The sequence below is a fragment of the Anguilla anguilla genome, chromosome 11 (assembly GCF_013347855.1).
Source record: "Anguilla anguilla isolate fAngAng1 chromosome 11, fAngAng1.pri, whole genome shotgun sequence".
In the NCBI taxonomy this organism is placed as follows: Eukaryota; Metazoa; Chordata; class Actinopteri; order Anguilliformes; family Anguillidae; genus Anguilla; species Anguilla anguilla.
The window spans coordinates 21,008,121-21,024,237 of record NC_049211.1 but is presented as its reverse complement, the minus strand read 5'-3'; positions in this window follow the sequence as shown (position 1 = coordinate 21,024,237).

Genomic DNA, 16,117 nt, shown 5'->3' with positions numbered 1-16,117 from the left:
TCTTCAGAGGGCATTTTTTGAATTTGCTTGTATCATCTGTGCATATCAGAGCCAAAATACTGCAGCGCAGGGGTTTTCAACATTTTCTCTTCCAGGGACCCCAACTGTGGCTCAAATGCATCCAGGGGACCACCATCACAAGTTAAAAAGGTCATTTAAAAAAAAAAAAAGAGGTTTTATATTTTTTTCTATTTTCCCAAATTTACATATCATCATTGCACATCAAATCTGGCCAGGGACCAGCTAGAGTACAGTGCTGGGTAAAATACATTTTAGGGCCCTCTCCCACTGTTAAATAAATACTAATTTCATCTGCCTTGGTCAGATTCACCTTTCTGGTGGGAAGGAAAGAGATTACTGCCTCAGCTGAAAGTGCTGCTTGGGGCTGAGGCATGAGACAACTGCTCGGCCCCAACAAAAGGTACAGTGCTTCAGAGGCAGCTTGCACGTGCCTGTTTGTGGATGATAAGTTTTTCTTTTCTAATATAAACAAGGCTCCAGCTGGGATTTGACCTCATAAAATCATGGTTTGGGTTTTCCCGCAGGGAAATGAAAGACTAGGTTTAAAAAAAAAAACAAACAAAGACTTGCTGCTGTCTCACATTGGTTATGTTGAACTGAATATAGAGGTATATTGGATTTTTAAAGAAGGGCATTTTTGACACCAGAAATCAAAAGATTTTTGTCATTAAGTTTCTATTAATAACCTGGGTGAGAAAGCTACAGAAATTCAATTAACTCTCTCTGAAATAAATATGGTTCACTTAAGCCTTTCATAAACGGAACCTTAGTTATCCCTCCATGAACTTAGAGAGAGGTAATAATATTTCTCAGGACAATTCTCATTTAGGGCTGTACCTCCATATCAGAAACTAAGACTGAGAAACTAATTAATACTGTGGAATATGCACGAGGTAAGATGCAATGTCGTATATTGCAAATCTTGCTTAAGGTTCCTATTCATTAATTACATTAACGAGGCGTCAGACTTTGTTCTTTGAGGGAAGTAACAATTGTACTCACCTACTGAAGGGTCAGACAAATTTGGAAAAATGACTGAGTGAAAATGGTTCCATGTTAACTATGGAGAAATGATTCTCTGACAAAATCACATTGGCTTAACTGTCACGGTGTGTCTCTGCTGTACCCTCTGCATTACCCCAGAGAGAGATTGTGTTTTGAGAGATGGGCACATGGTACCCATCTGGCTCTCACATTCCAATAAGAATTAGGCTTATTGTCCACATAATTGGTGCCCTTTTGGTCACTGTAATGAAAGACCATGAGGAATAGGCATGCTTGTTCCAGGGGGAGAATCACATATGGCGAAAAGTCAAATGACTTCTGTTAAGAACAGCAGGCAGACAAAGGAACTTCCATAGACTTCAGCAGCAGCAGAACAGGGACAGGGACAGGTGCCCAAACAGGCATTTGCAAGCAACCAGAAAACCCACCGTGCAGAGACATACACACCTGGGTAATTCAATTCAAATTTTGATGGTGTAATCTCTCATTTTTGTCTGACCACCGCCTGCGGAATGAAATACAACAGAGCTGATGATGAAAAAAATCACAGACAGATGGCAATGTCCATTTTAATGTGATTTACAACCTCAGTATTAATTAATGGAGCATGTTTCAGAAATAGGCAGACAACAACAGCACTGCTCTACTGCTCTACTTTGCTGTACAGAAACTCTAGTTAAAAGGTTCCAAGCGACAAGACTGTCTGAGCAAATGTTCTCCCCAGAGCCAGGGAATGAGTTCAGTCAAACTCAAATATGCAGAACAAAGGACTGACTTCACCAAGGGTACATTTTAACCATTGTTGACAGAAAGAAAGCCCCGACCCCCCCCCCCCCCACACACACACACACATATACACAAATTGCAATTTTAAGTCCTAATCCAGTTATGACAGCAACATCCTAAATGTTTTGGGAAACTATCAAACCGAGTGGAAGTGATGGAGGGTTCATAATTGGGGTGGTTGCAGGATGTCTAAGATGTAGGCTAGGCTACTGAAAGATCATTAGCAACGTAACACCTTCCTATCTACCCCATGGATAACATCAATTAATGTATGCAACAATTCCTAAAGATGGGTACCAAGTCAGCCCCTAACTACACAACAGACGACTAATTAAAGTTGTATTGCATTATGTTGTCTCATATGGCGGCGATCCATGCCAAAGCTTCCATTTCCATGGCAACATCAGACCACAAAGAACAAAGTTTGCGCATGGACATACTGGGGCCATTGATTTTATCGCCTGGTCTGCCAAAGCTGGTGGCACATTGAATTGCAAGCATTGACTTGGCAGTAAGCTCTGTAGTGGGATGGTACTGGAGGTCAAATGCCAGAATCCCTTGCTTAGAGACCTTGGGAAATGCAGGACCGCTAAGCGATGTCAATGAAAAGAGAATGCATTTTGTGTTTTTATATCGGGAAATCATTCATGCTGTCCGGAATGTATTTATAGCACCACCCTAAACTCTTCCTGCCAGAGCTGTTTAGGTGCGCTTCATATATTCAGAGAGCGCAGGAAAGATGACAGAATCCATTTAAAAGATATATTCCTGTTTCTCTTTCCTCCTGTGTCCGATGCGCGAGTGTGTACGGGGAGATAGGGCGGGAATAGCTTTACCATTCTGCTCACACGCCGGGCCCAGTCAGTCTTATGCAAATCGATCGCGTCAACGGTGGCAAGTTCTGCATTCGTTTCCAAATGCACTTTCTGTTCATCTGTAACACCATTTTAGCGAACACAGCGTGGACTAGTACCAAGCTTATTGGGAAGGCAGCGTTCCAACTCCAGACTGGCGGAGAGAAAGGCAGCGAGGCGGCTTGCCTGGGCATATCTTTCAGCGTTTTTGATACGCAGATAAGATAAAGCCTATTTCTCTTCGTAGACACACCGACAAAACTCGAGGCAAGAAATCTTGATTTAGTTTGTCAGAGCCGGACAACAATATTCCACAAATGTTATGATGGCGTGACTGCGTGCCAAACCTGAAAATGTTAAATTTCACACAAGATAAAATGCATTTTACACACGTGACACTAAAATGAAGCATCTTCGAATCCACGTTGCCTTAAAATGTCTAATTTAATTAACAGGAGGGTATAAAGTCTATTTCAGTTTTTAAACCTATTCCAATAAATTCGGCACAATTCATCATATTGATAGTAATTTCAATTGGCGAATCAACTTTTATATATGGGTTTCAATATTTCTTTTCTCTATCTTAATGATTTAGATGCACATCCCCAACTCGCTTTTTAGCAGTATGCTAAAAACGCTTCGACGGATATTTTTATTTTATTTATTTTTCTGGTAACCTACCCTGTGGCTATTTATAGCCCCCCAACACACACACACACACACACGCGCGCGGAAACACAGAAACCATACTCTGGCGATAGACTAACTGAAGGATGCCATATTTCCATGAATTTCATCCAGCGGCAGGAAATCTGTCAGTGTCAGTGCCAAGGTCTGCTTAGGAGAGCTGTTATCCCACACCCGTCATATAGCTATAGCCTCTGATAACGGTAAAAGCATTATACTAAAACGAGAGAAGAAATAAAAACAAGGCCTTTCGTACAAAATTATCTATCACGTCAAAATAATGTCCCGAAGCATCCTACTACAAAACACATCAGTGCTGGACGCCACGATCAATAATCTATTTTATCAGGACTATACCCCCCTCCCACACACACACACACGCAAAACAATATTGAAACCACACTCTTGTTCAGAACACACACACACACACACACACACAAAAATGGTTGCTCTCAGTCAGGACCATGTCTGCAACCATCACTGTTTTGGAAATGTCGAAAGAAAAAGAAGACAATTCATAGCTCGAGTACTGCAGGTTGTTAGCCAGGTCAGCGAAAAATTGGAACATTATGAACAAACCAATGCATGCACACACGCACACACACACACACACACACACTCTCTCTCTCTCTCTCTCTCTGTGTGTTCTTGTGCATTATGTTTTTGCTAATATTGAATACTAAATGATTCAACGACTGGCAACTGGCTGGTCTGCCAATATGAATGATGGGGAAGTGTGTGCAGAGACCCTGTCAGACACATAGCAGGTGGCGGCAGCGGTTTGATTCCAGAATTTAAGCGAACATTCCCCTCCTTCCCTCCTGTCGCCGCTGCCGCACTCCTCCCAGGGAATATGCTTCCTGTCAGGATGAGGTGTGAGAGGATCCAAGCCTAATGGGAGGGACACCAGGGCCTGGAACATGCGTTTCCCTGGGGGGAGGGATTGTGCCACGACAACTGCAGCTGTCTGGGAAGGTGTCAAACAACGTCAGGTTTGGTAACGTTTTTCAGTCACTTTAATCAGAGAAGAATATAGCTGCAAGCACGCTATAACCTCTGAATAGATCACTTGATAATTATTAAGAAAATGTTATAATTATACAGCAAATAGTTTAATGTTACACCAACTCATCGAGGACATTTTACTCCTGTGTGACTCACATGCTGTTAATGTTCAATAAACACTTGGAATTTTACTGTGAATAAACTTTTGCAAGTTAATAAATTGTGTCATACTCAGTGTGAACATTGCAGTTGGGTATTTGAATAAATATAAGCAGTAGGGCTCCACCTTCTTGATGCAAATGGCCTATGGAAAATTCATACACTCTCAGAAATAAAGGTACACAAGGGTACAAATTCTGTACAAGTACAAAACTGTACCTCTAAAGGTGTTGTAGTCTGTATTTCCGGTCACTTGTCTCCCCAGTACTGTCTCTGTGTCTGTGTTCCCTGAGCTGCTTTACTCCCCTGTACTTGTGTGATTTCACTATTCGGGTGGTTCCGGGTTTTCGTGGTTTCCCCCCTTCTTTCCAGTCTCGCTTTACTTTCTTCCTGCTGATTTCTAGTTTTACTAATTTCTACTAATCCCTACTAACTTATAGATTGTAAAGTACTAACCTCACTAATATACTAACATGTGAATATTACTAATGGACTAACACACACTAGTTTTGGGTTTTTGATAGTTTAGATCACTATACTAATACATTAACCAGTCTCCCCTTTTCCATGCTGCGCTGTAGCTCCGCCCCTTTTCTTTCTAGCCTGCTCTAACGCTGAGTTCTGCAATTGCCTGCACCTGTCTCTTGCTCTAACTGCACCTCTCTCTCTCTGCACGTGTTTTACCTGCTAAACCCAGGCCGTCTGTTATCATTGTTGTCTATGTGATTCCAGTCCGCGTTTTGTCAGTCCCCTGTCATTTAATTAGTTATCCTAATGTTCTTCACCTGGATGTTGTTTGTTACTCCGCCCTCACTCACTTAACCCCTCCTTGATTGTTATCTTCCCCAGTGTATAAATGTCAGTCTTTTCCACTTGTTTCTTGTCAGAACGTTGATCAGATTCATTGTGCCGATTATTTGTAAGCCTTTGTATTTTGAGATTCTTGCGACACCCCTTTGCCCGACTTCGAGTTTGCCTGCCCCTTTTGGTTTTGTTTGATCTGGTTCGACCTTCGCTTTTCTTTGACTTCTCTTTTGCCTGCCCCTTTGTACCTTCGCTATCTCTGATCTCCTGGTTTTTGACTTTTTGCCTGTCTTTTTACTTTTCTTCTGGAAACTCGATTCTGTACCGCACTATCTCTGATCACCTGGCTTCGAACTTCGCACGGAATAAAGACAACGTTTTCTTGGATTTCCCTGGTCTGCGTGTGGGTCCTTACTCTGAACGTAACAGTACGTTCTGACCAGGATGGACCCAGCGGACCCTGCCCAGGTACAATTTGTACTTGGGCAGCAGGGAGCCATGTTGGGACGCCACCAGTCCCACTTGGAGTCGGTCTCTCACCAGCTGCAGACTCTAACCTCCTGCGTGGCAGAGCTGACATCTGCACTCCGGGCCTCCTCGCCTGGCTTCGCTCCCCAGCAACCTGCGGCTCCCGCTACGCCTGACATCCCACCTGCACGTGCTCGTGAACCCCACCTTCCTCCTCCGGAGAAGTACGACGGAGAACCTGGTGGCTGCCGCCCATTCCTTACCCAGTGCCGGCTGATCTTCCAGCTACAGCCAGCTACCTTCCCCACTGAGCAGGCCCGAGTTGCCTACATAATCACGCAGCTCACCGGGCGAGCTAGGAAGTGGGGAACGGCTGCCTGGGAGGAGGGGCTTCCCTGCGTGCAGACCTCCACGCTGCTCGCAGAAGAGATGAAACGGGTCTTTGACCGCTCCAAGCACGGCCACGATGCGGCGCAAGAACTCCTGCACATGCGCCAAGGTGGTATGACGGTGTCGGACTTCGCCATCGATTTTCGTACTCTGGCTACCGCTAGTGGCTGGGAGAAGAAGGCTCAATACGACACCTTCCTCAATGGCCTGTCTGAGCGCGTGAAGGACGAGCTGCTGACCCGGGACCTACCCGAGGACTTCAACGATCTCATTGCCCTGGCTATCCGCGTGGATTCACGCATCCAGGAGCGCCAACGGGCTCGCAGTCAAGGTGTCTACAACCGAGCAGTCACTGAGAGGTCCAGGACCACTGCTGCATCCCCTACCAACCCCAAACCTCCTCCAGTCATGATGCCGGACCCGGAACCCATGCAAGTCAACCGTGCTCGCCTGACCCAGGAGGAGAGGGATAGAAGGATGCACACCAGGTCCTGCCTCTACTGTGGGAAACCAGGTCACTATGTCGCAGCCTGCCCGTTAAAAGACAACGCCCGCTAGTGTATCGAGGAGCACTAGTGGGCATGATTCCGACTGAATCCTCCTCAAAACACCGGACTTGCCTGCCTGTCACCATTGAGTGGGGGGGACGAACCAAAGGGACCACCGCTCTCATCGACTCCGGGGCCGAGGAGAACTTCCTGGACGCTGGGGCCGCCGAGAGATGGGGAATCCCCTTGGAGAAGGTATCATGCCCCCTAGTGGCCAACTCGCTCAATGGTCAGAAGTTGGCAAACATCACCCACACCAGCGTTCCACTCAAGGTTCGGCTCTCCGGTAACCATCAAGAAGAGCTTCGGCTCCACATCATTGAATCTCCCCACTCACCCATCATTCTCGGGCACCCCTGGCTTGAGAAGCACAACCCCACCTTGGAATGGAACTCGCACAAGATTTTGGGCTGGAGCCCATTCTGTTTAGCATCTTGTCTGCGAGAGGCCCATTCTTCTGTTCCCGAGTCACCTCATCCCGAGAAGCCGACGGATCTGTCGGCGGTTCCTCCCGAGTACCTGGACCTTAAAGAGGTCTTCAGCAAATCCCGAGCCACCTCTCTGCCTCCTCACCGCCCCTACGACTGCGCCATTGACCTGAAGCCCGGCACCACTCCCACCAGAGGTCGATTGTTCTCCCTGTCTCGGCCGGAGACGGAAGCAATGAACAAATACCTCCAGGAGTCCGTGACTGCCGGCATCATCCGTCCTTCATCCTCACCAGCGGGGGCCGGATTCTTCTTCGTGGGGAAGAAGGATGGCTCACTCCGGCCGTGCGTCGACTACCGTGCCCTCAATGACATTACGGTCAAGAACCGTTACCCACTTCCCCTCATGGCTTCCGCCTTCGAACTCCTGCAAGGAGCCACGATATTCACCAAGCTGGACCTGCGCAACGCCTATCACCTGGTGCGCATTCGAGAGGGCGACGAATGGAAGACAGCCTTCAACACCCCTACCGGACACTGGGAGTATCTGGTGATGCCCTTCGGGCTCACAAACGCACCAGCTGTTTTCCAGACACTGGTCAATGATGTTCTGAGGGATTGGATAAATAAGTTTGTTTTCGTATACCTGGATGATATCCTGATCTTTTCCAAAACTAAGGAGGAACATATCATCCAGGTCCGCAAGGTGCTCCAGAGACTTTTGGAGAACCGCTTATTCGTCAAGGCGGAGAAATGTGAGTTTAGCTGTAACACCACTTCTTTCCTGGGGTACATCATCTCCGCCGGCAGCATTCAGATGGACCCCCAGAAGATCCGGGCGGTTGTGGAATGGCCTCAGCCAGACTGTCGTCGGGAACTGCAACGTTTCCTGGGCTTCGCCAATTTCTACCGTCGTTTCATCCGTAATTACAGTTCTCTGGCAGCCCCACTCACCGCCCTCACATCCATTAAGACCCGATTCCAGTGGAACGCCCAGGCTGAAACAGCCTTCCGAGCCCTCAAGAACCACTTCACCTCTGCACCCATCCTTGTTCATCCTGACTCTGCTGCCCAGTTCATCGTAGAGGTTGATGCCTCCAACATTGGGGTGGGAGCCGTTCTCTCAGCGTTCACCCAGAGACAATAAGATCCATCCCTGTGCCTACTTTTCTCACCGCCTGACACCCACGGAACAGAACTACGACATTGGGAACCGTGAGCTGTTGGCGGTGAGGATGGCTTTGGGAGAGTGGCGCCACTGGCTGGAGGGCTCTCAAACACCTTTTCTGGTGTGGACTGATCACAAGAACCTGGAGTACCTTCACACAGCCAAACGCCTCAACTCTCGCCAGGCCCGATGGGCACTCTTCTTCTCCAGATTTGACTTTACCCTTGCTTACCGCCCTGGGTCGAAGAATACCAAACCTGACGCCCTCTCCCGCCGGTTTGAACCACCCACCAAGGATCCCTCACCTGACACCATCCTCCCGCGGAGCTGTTTCATCAATGCCATCCACTTGGACATCGAGGAGAGGGTTCGTAAGGCCCAGGAGGATGAGGCTGGTCCAAGTAATTGCCCAGCGGATCGTCTCTACGTTCCTGCCCAAGTCCGCTCTCAAGTTCTCCTTTGGGGCCACGCTTCGCAACTTTCATGCCACCCGGGGGCCACCAGAACCAGGACCTTTATTCAGAGACGCTTTTGGTGGCCCTCCATGAAACAAGAGATCTTGGACTTTGTGGCTGCCTGCTTGGTCTGTGCCCAGAACAAACCCTCTCACCACCCACCCTCAGGTCTGTTACAACCCCTCCCCATCCCACACCGCCCCTGGTCTCACATAGCGTTAGATTTCATCACAGGCCTACCCCCATCCAACACTTTCACCACTATCCTCACCATAGTTGATAGGTTCTCTAAAGCTGTTCACTTCGTTCCCCTCACCAAGCTTCCCTCTGCTAAAGAAACCGCCAACTTACTCATTCATCACGTTATTAGACTACACGGCATCCCCACTAACATAGTTTCCGATAGAGGCCCCCAGTTCACTGCACGTTTCTGGAAAGCTTTCTGCTCACTGTTGGGTTCCTCCATTAGTCTATCCTCAGGATTTCACCCCCAGACCAATGGCCAGACCGAGCGGGCCAATCAAGTTATTGAAACCGTCCTTAGATGCCTCTGCTCCAAGAATCCCTCCTCATGGTTTTATCAGCTACCCTGGGCAGAGTATGCCATAAACTCTCACACCTCCTCTTCCAAACTTTCTCCATTCGAGTGCTGCCTAGGGTACCAGCCGCCTCTGTTCCCTAGTCAGGAGGAGGAGGTGGGGGTCCCCTCAGCGGAAGCCTTCATCCGGCGCTGCAGAAGGACATGGAAGACCGCTCGCTTCAACTTGCTTCGCGCCAGCGCCAGGATGAAGGTGACGGCCGATCGCCGCCGCTCTAAAGCCCCCTCCTACAGAGTTGGACAGCGTGTTTGGCTCACCACCAGAGACATTCCCCTACATGTTGAGTCCCAGAAATTAGCTCCTCGTTTTATTGGCCCCTTTCCTATTGTTAAAATCCTCAGCCCCACTGCTGTTATATTAAAGTTACCCTCCACCATGCGCAGAATTCACCCCACTTTTCATGTTTCCCGCTTAAAACCCGTTGTTACCCATCCCCTCTGCCCTGCCCCTGAGCCCCCCCCTCCCCCCCGACTCATTGATGGTGGTGATGCCTACACCGTGAACAAACTGCTGGATGTTCGTCGTCGGGGTCGCGGCCTTCAGTACCTGGTGGACTGGGAAGGCTACGGCCCCGAGGAAAGAAGCTGGATCCCCTCTCGCTTCATTTTGGATAAGCAGATTGTTAAGGACTTTCATGTTAAACACCCTGTGCCACCGGTGAAAACGCCAAGAGGCGTTTCCTAGGGGGGGGGGTACTGTTGTAGTCTGTATTTCCGGTCACTTGTCTCCCCAGTACTGTCTCTGTGTCTGTGTTCCCTGAGCTGCTTTACTCCCCTGTACTTGTGTGATTTCACTATTCGGGTGGTTCCGGGTTTTCGTGGTTTCCCCCCTTCTTTCCAGTCTCGCTTTACTTTCTTCCTGCTGATTTCTAGTTTTACTAATTTCTACTAATCCCTACTAACTTATAGATTGTAAAGTACTAACCTCACTAATATACTAACATGTGAATATTACTAATGGACTAACACACACTAGTTTTGGGTTTTTGATAGTTTAGATCACTATACTAATACATTAACCAGTCTCCCCTTTTCCATGCTGCGCTGTAGCTCCGCCCCTTTTCTTTCTAGCCTGCTCTAACGCTGAGTTCTGCAATTGCCTGCACCTGTCTCTTGCTCTAACTGCACCTCTCTCTCTCTGCACGTGTTTTACCTGCTAAACCCAGGCCGTCTGTTATCATTGTTGTCTATGTGATTCCAGTCCGCGTTTTGTCAGTCCCCTGTCATTTAATTAGTTATCCTAATGTTCTTCACCTGGATGTTGTTTGTTACTCCGCCCTCACTCACTTAACCCCTCCTTGATTGTTATCTTCCCCAGTGTATAAATGTCAGTCTTTTCCACTTGTTTCTTGTCAGAACGTTGATCAGATTCATTGTGCCGATTATTTGTAAGCCTTTGTATTTTGAGATTCTTGCGACACCCCTTTGCCCGACTTCGAGTTTGCCTGCCCCTTTTGGTTTTGTTTGATCTGGTTCGACCTTCGCTTTTCTTTGACTTCTCTTTTGCCTGCCCCTTTGTACCTTCGCTATCTCTGATCTCCTGGTTTTTGACTTTTTGCCTGTCTTTTTACTTTTCTTCTGGAAACTCGATTCTGTACCGCACTATCTCTGATCACCTGGCTTCGAACTTCGCACGGAATAAAGACAACGTTTTCTTGGATTTCCCTGGTCTGCGTGTGGGTCCTTACTCTGAACGTAACAAAAGGTACTAGTGACAAGCGATTGTACCTTTCTAGGTACTGAATGGTACCTTTTTTCTGGTAAAGGTACAGTTCTGTACCTTCAAGGGGTACTGCCACAGTGACAAGCGATTGTACCTTTCTAGGTACTGAATGGTACCTTTTTTCTGAGAGTGTACTTACCACATGGCTGCATGTTCATTCCACAGAAGTCCATGAATGCCATGTGTCTTTTTGATGACTTCATATTTGAAGCTTGCAGCAGTATGCACACTTGTGTTTATTGTTATATTATGCTGGCAGGACAATGTTTAAAAACTATTTTTCATTTGTTGTACCTGCAAAGTTAATTGCATGAAAGAAAGGCAGTGAAAACTGATAAAACTCAAATATATATTCATTTATAAACTATTTTATTTATTGACTTATTGAAATTAGCTATATGACCAGTGATAAACACGTTAACATACAAAAATCAGTTAATATAATTTGGCTGGGAAAATCCAGTGGGTAAAGGAACGTGAATGGTAGATCATATGACGGGAAGGTAATCTTACATTTTATTTAGCTAGCTGCTTTTTGATATGAGTGGCATGCAGACAAAATATAATTTATACTCTTGAGTTCAGCTGACTCTAGGATTTATTTTGTGATTCATGCAAAACACATTTAAAAGAGCATTTCACAACATTTTTCTCATATTAGAAACCACGGCACAGCATTGATGTACGTAGATGAACTAAATGGTTTGTTCATACATGGAAATCGCCAAACCATCTACAAACTATACCATGTGGTGACTACCATTTTAAGGACTTATCTCCACTTCATTGTACCAACAGTTTATCAGCAGTTTTCTGAAATATGATCAATACTTGAATTTAAATGGGAATTTATCATACACATGTTTAATAGGCGCCTGATTCATTTCTGTGCAAAAAATGTCAGTGGACCCTGGGAAGTTTGGCTGAATGAAACAAATAGTGTGTCCTGCTTCCCTTCATGACATTGGCCCTCACAATACCAAACAAGGTTTACACATTCTGATCGCTGATCAATTATACAGGGCCTCACAGCAGCGCGTATACCTAAAACAATAACCCTGGACTGCCCACAGTCAAGAATAAAATTCTAGCCATGCTAGTTCTGACTGTCGCTAGAAATCCAGAGGGACAATACATTAATTGGCATAATTAATGCTGCACAAGGAAGGAGCGCTTGATTTGGCTGAATTTCTTCATTTCATTGTGCCAGAGCGATTCCTTTGGTCGATCAAATGAGTACAGACACATAAATGACTCTGCTGCTTAGCTAGTGAACTGCACAGTAAAAAGAATTGGTAGTTGGCAGCGCATGCTTTGGAGGAGAAATGTGCTTGCATGTGTTCTGTTGAATTTTACAGAGGACACTGCAGTGACAAAAAAACTGCAGGCTAAAAATGAGCAATAGAGAATGAGAAAGAAACATTGGTTGTGCTCAACAGAGGTTGATAAAATGCTAATTATTTCCTTGACTGACAAATTAAGGACTCAAAGACAATAGCCAAATTCCATGTGTGTTTTCTTTACAGATTTACTGTTTCAGGTCCTTTTCAAATGTATGACAGCTGTCTAATAAAATAGGAATGAAAATGATAATTCAATCATTTAATTATTAATTTGAAAGACATGTAGAAAATACAACAGGAAAAAGCAAAGAGTGGTAAAGGAAGAACTATAAGACTCAGGTACGTGAACTATTGATTCAAATGCCAAGTGAGTCTCTGTTTTTGTTCAGAATTATTTAGTACATAGCTAGCTGTATAAATGTGTAATTTACAGACAATGTGAGTTTCTTGTGAAGAAAGATTTATGTTATTTTTTGAACGAGAATCACTTTTTATCTGACAATTTTGATTGGGTTGACCCTTATAATTCCTCATAATTTCAAATTATATAATCAAATACGGTTTTCAAAATTTGAAATCAATTCACTTCCTTCTGTAAAAATCAGAGTTTTTATGATTCATATTATTTGGCCTCATGTGCCCTTTTTTGTTCTTATCCTAATGCACCAAGTGCTGCAGATCAATAAAATTCCAATTGGCTATTTGTTACCTAAGCAAACACTCTCAGGCTACTTTAATGAGGTGAGTGCAATAACGTTTACTGCTGTCCTTTACAAGGACACTGCACTATTTCTGCACCCCTAGTAAAGATAATATATACATAAAGCATTTTCTTAGAAATACTGTTTTTTAAATATAGTATGACATGCTTATTAAAATGCAGTCTTCACTTTGAAATGGTGGAAGATAATTGAAGAGAGAGAGAGAGAGAGAGAGAGAGAGAGAGAGAGATATTTGCCAAGCTTCAACATGCCCTATTTTAATCTTTTCTTTTCCTGGTGATGTGGCACAAGAAGTAGCAATCATTTCACTCATTAGATCAATAAATCAACAGCCCGCAATTGTGCTTGGGTGCCGGGAAATGAGTCGTCATCCTACGCTGGCTTTTATAATCAATACAAAGTAAACCAAAGTAGGCTGGGGGAGGAGGGGTGGCATGTAGGCCTGGCTGTCTATAGCTCTTCTAATTCAACACCAGTTGATGCTAAATTGCAGTTAATTGTGATGAATTAACAGTAAAACTTTCATAATGGCTCTTTCCATTCTCCTCATATATGTATTGCCTGAAAAATGAGTCATGCATATGCAATGCGCATGGCCATTCCGGCTCATGCATAAGTGGCTCCTTCCCTCACACAGGAGCAAATCGTCATGAAACACTGTATGACTTAAGAGCAGTACATGGTGCTGCACTAGCTACAGTTTCCTGCATATGGGTTACTCACAGTCTGCCACAAGAAGCCAATCCTTCATTACCAAATTAGATTTAAGCAGCCGAAGACATGTGTAATTGTTACAAATGGCATTTCCACTCTCTGTGCTTATTCTGTCAAATGTAGCGGAGCCATTCTGCCAGTTTCACCCAAGAAGTATTTCCATTTTCTACAAACAATTTAGCAATTTTCTGTACTCAAACCTGAAACTGGATGGAATTAATCATGAACACATTCCATAAACAACTTTAATCATCAGTATGTTCCAAAATGTTGAAAAATTGCACTAGGAGCCCGAAATATAGTTCAAAAGCAAAAAGTTTATTTCCACATCATGAATATTGAATGTAATTTGTGCATAGATTCTAATTACTGTCTCAGTAATGGTGTACGTAGTATAGACACATTTTCATGTATTGTTTGCAATATTCCTGAACCACAGGTAGTTCTGTTTGTGTATGATGATGTGTGCATTAATGGCTGTGTGCCCAGGCATATGCACATATCTCTGTGCATGAGTGTGTATCTATATGTATTTATGTGCACTAATGGTGTTAGTGAACTAAAGCAAGTCTTTAGCATACAGCTAAACACTCAGGTAGCCACCCACAAAAACAAACAAACAAAAACAAAACAAAACAAAAAAAATATCTTTTGGTTTTTAGGTGTAATTGTAGTTTAATGTTGTGACTTGCTCTTGTATCTTACAATCAAGTGCATCCCTATAAGCTGCAGATGGCCACAGTGCATTCTGGGTATGGCAGTAATCTGCACTCTTATCCTTGCCTTACCTTCACTTTTTGTACCAATGAAACATTTGGTGTTTTTTGTTTACCCAGGAGAGCTATAAAACTGCTGAGCTTCTTTTGGTACCAAGAGACAGACCTTTGAAATGAATCTCACCGCTAGATCGACTCCGACTATACAGGTCACCAACCTATTCCAATGCAGCTGAGCCAAAGTTTTTCTTTGTCTCTTAAATCAGGACAGAAAGTGAGAGGTAAAAAAGCATGCACATTGAAAATAAAAAGATGAAATCAACAATGAAACTTTTTTTGTCTTTTGTTTTGAAGCTCTGTCATTGTATGTTAAAGATTTACATAATGCATGAGACGACAGAGGGGTATTTTTTATACTGGTTCATCGTTCAAGGTTGCGTTCAGAGGGAACCCAGCCATATATTCCTCAGGTACACATCAAAGAGAATGATTACATTCCAGAACTAGACCTCTTTGTCTTTTTTCAGTGTCTCAGCCCCTAAGCTCAGAAACATGATTAATTCTCAACTGCTACACAACCTAGTCCCGTCACGGAAAAGTTTTGTGAATGAATGAGCGAGAGTAGGTGAGAGTAATAGAGAAAGTAAGCAAAGAACTGCAGCCAAACAGCAGAAAGCTTTATCTCTCTCTTTCTCTGAGATGAGACACAACTGACAGATCTGTTCTGCCTGACCAACTGAAAACATTTTTGCTTGCTTGTACAATGTTCCATTGCTTTTATATTACATCTCTGACAGCATAAACTGGTATTTTATTTGTGTATTTTAACAAACACCCCAAAATCTCTCTCCATGCTACAAGCTATTCCTCTCTGTGTACTGCAGCACAATATGGTGAACCTAACTTTGTATTCCCCATGTTCCTTTTGCCCCCAATTTAGAATGCCCGGTCGCAATTGTAGACCCGTCCAACTACTGCGAGGTTTGGCAGCAATGCTCTGTCAATTCAGCAGAGCACACACTACTGAACACATATCCTCCAAAATGTGTGCAGCCAGCAGCTACCTCTTCTACCTCTGCAAACCAGCATTAGTCTGTGCCGTTACTATGCCAGAGGAGAGCACAACATGCCAATTTGCTCAGCTTGTGCAAGCAGATTCCCTGATTGACAAGAGGAATTGATATTGAGCAATGAGGTGGAAAATACCCTGTGAACAGTTATCCCTCCCTGGGCCACACTACGGGCAATCATGTCTCTCTACAGTGTTACTCCATTAAGAACAAGTGCCTCACCTGGATAAGTCACTCAGGACATGGGGATTTTAAAACAGCCATTTATCATAAGTAAACACACACCGCATGAGATAAATATTTACCTGGAAGATGGCACTAGGTTCCCTTAATCCAATAAATGTATCTATCTCTCTATATATTTTTTTGTTCTAAGGATGTACTGCAATTCCTTTGTGTGAAAATGTGACTGTTAATGTCAGACAACACTATTTTACAGGGCCAAAGGTCTGT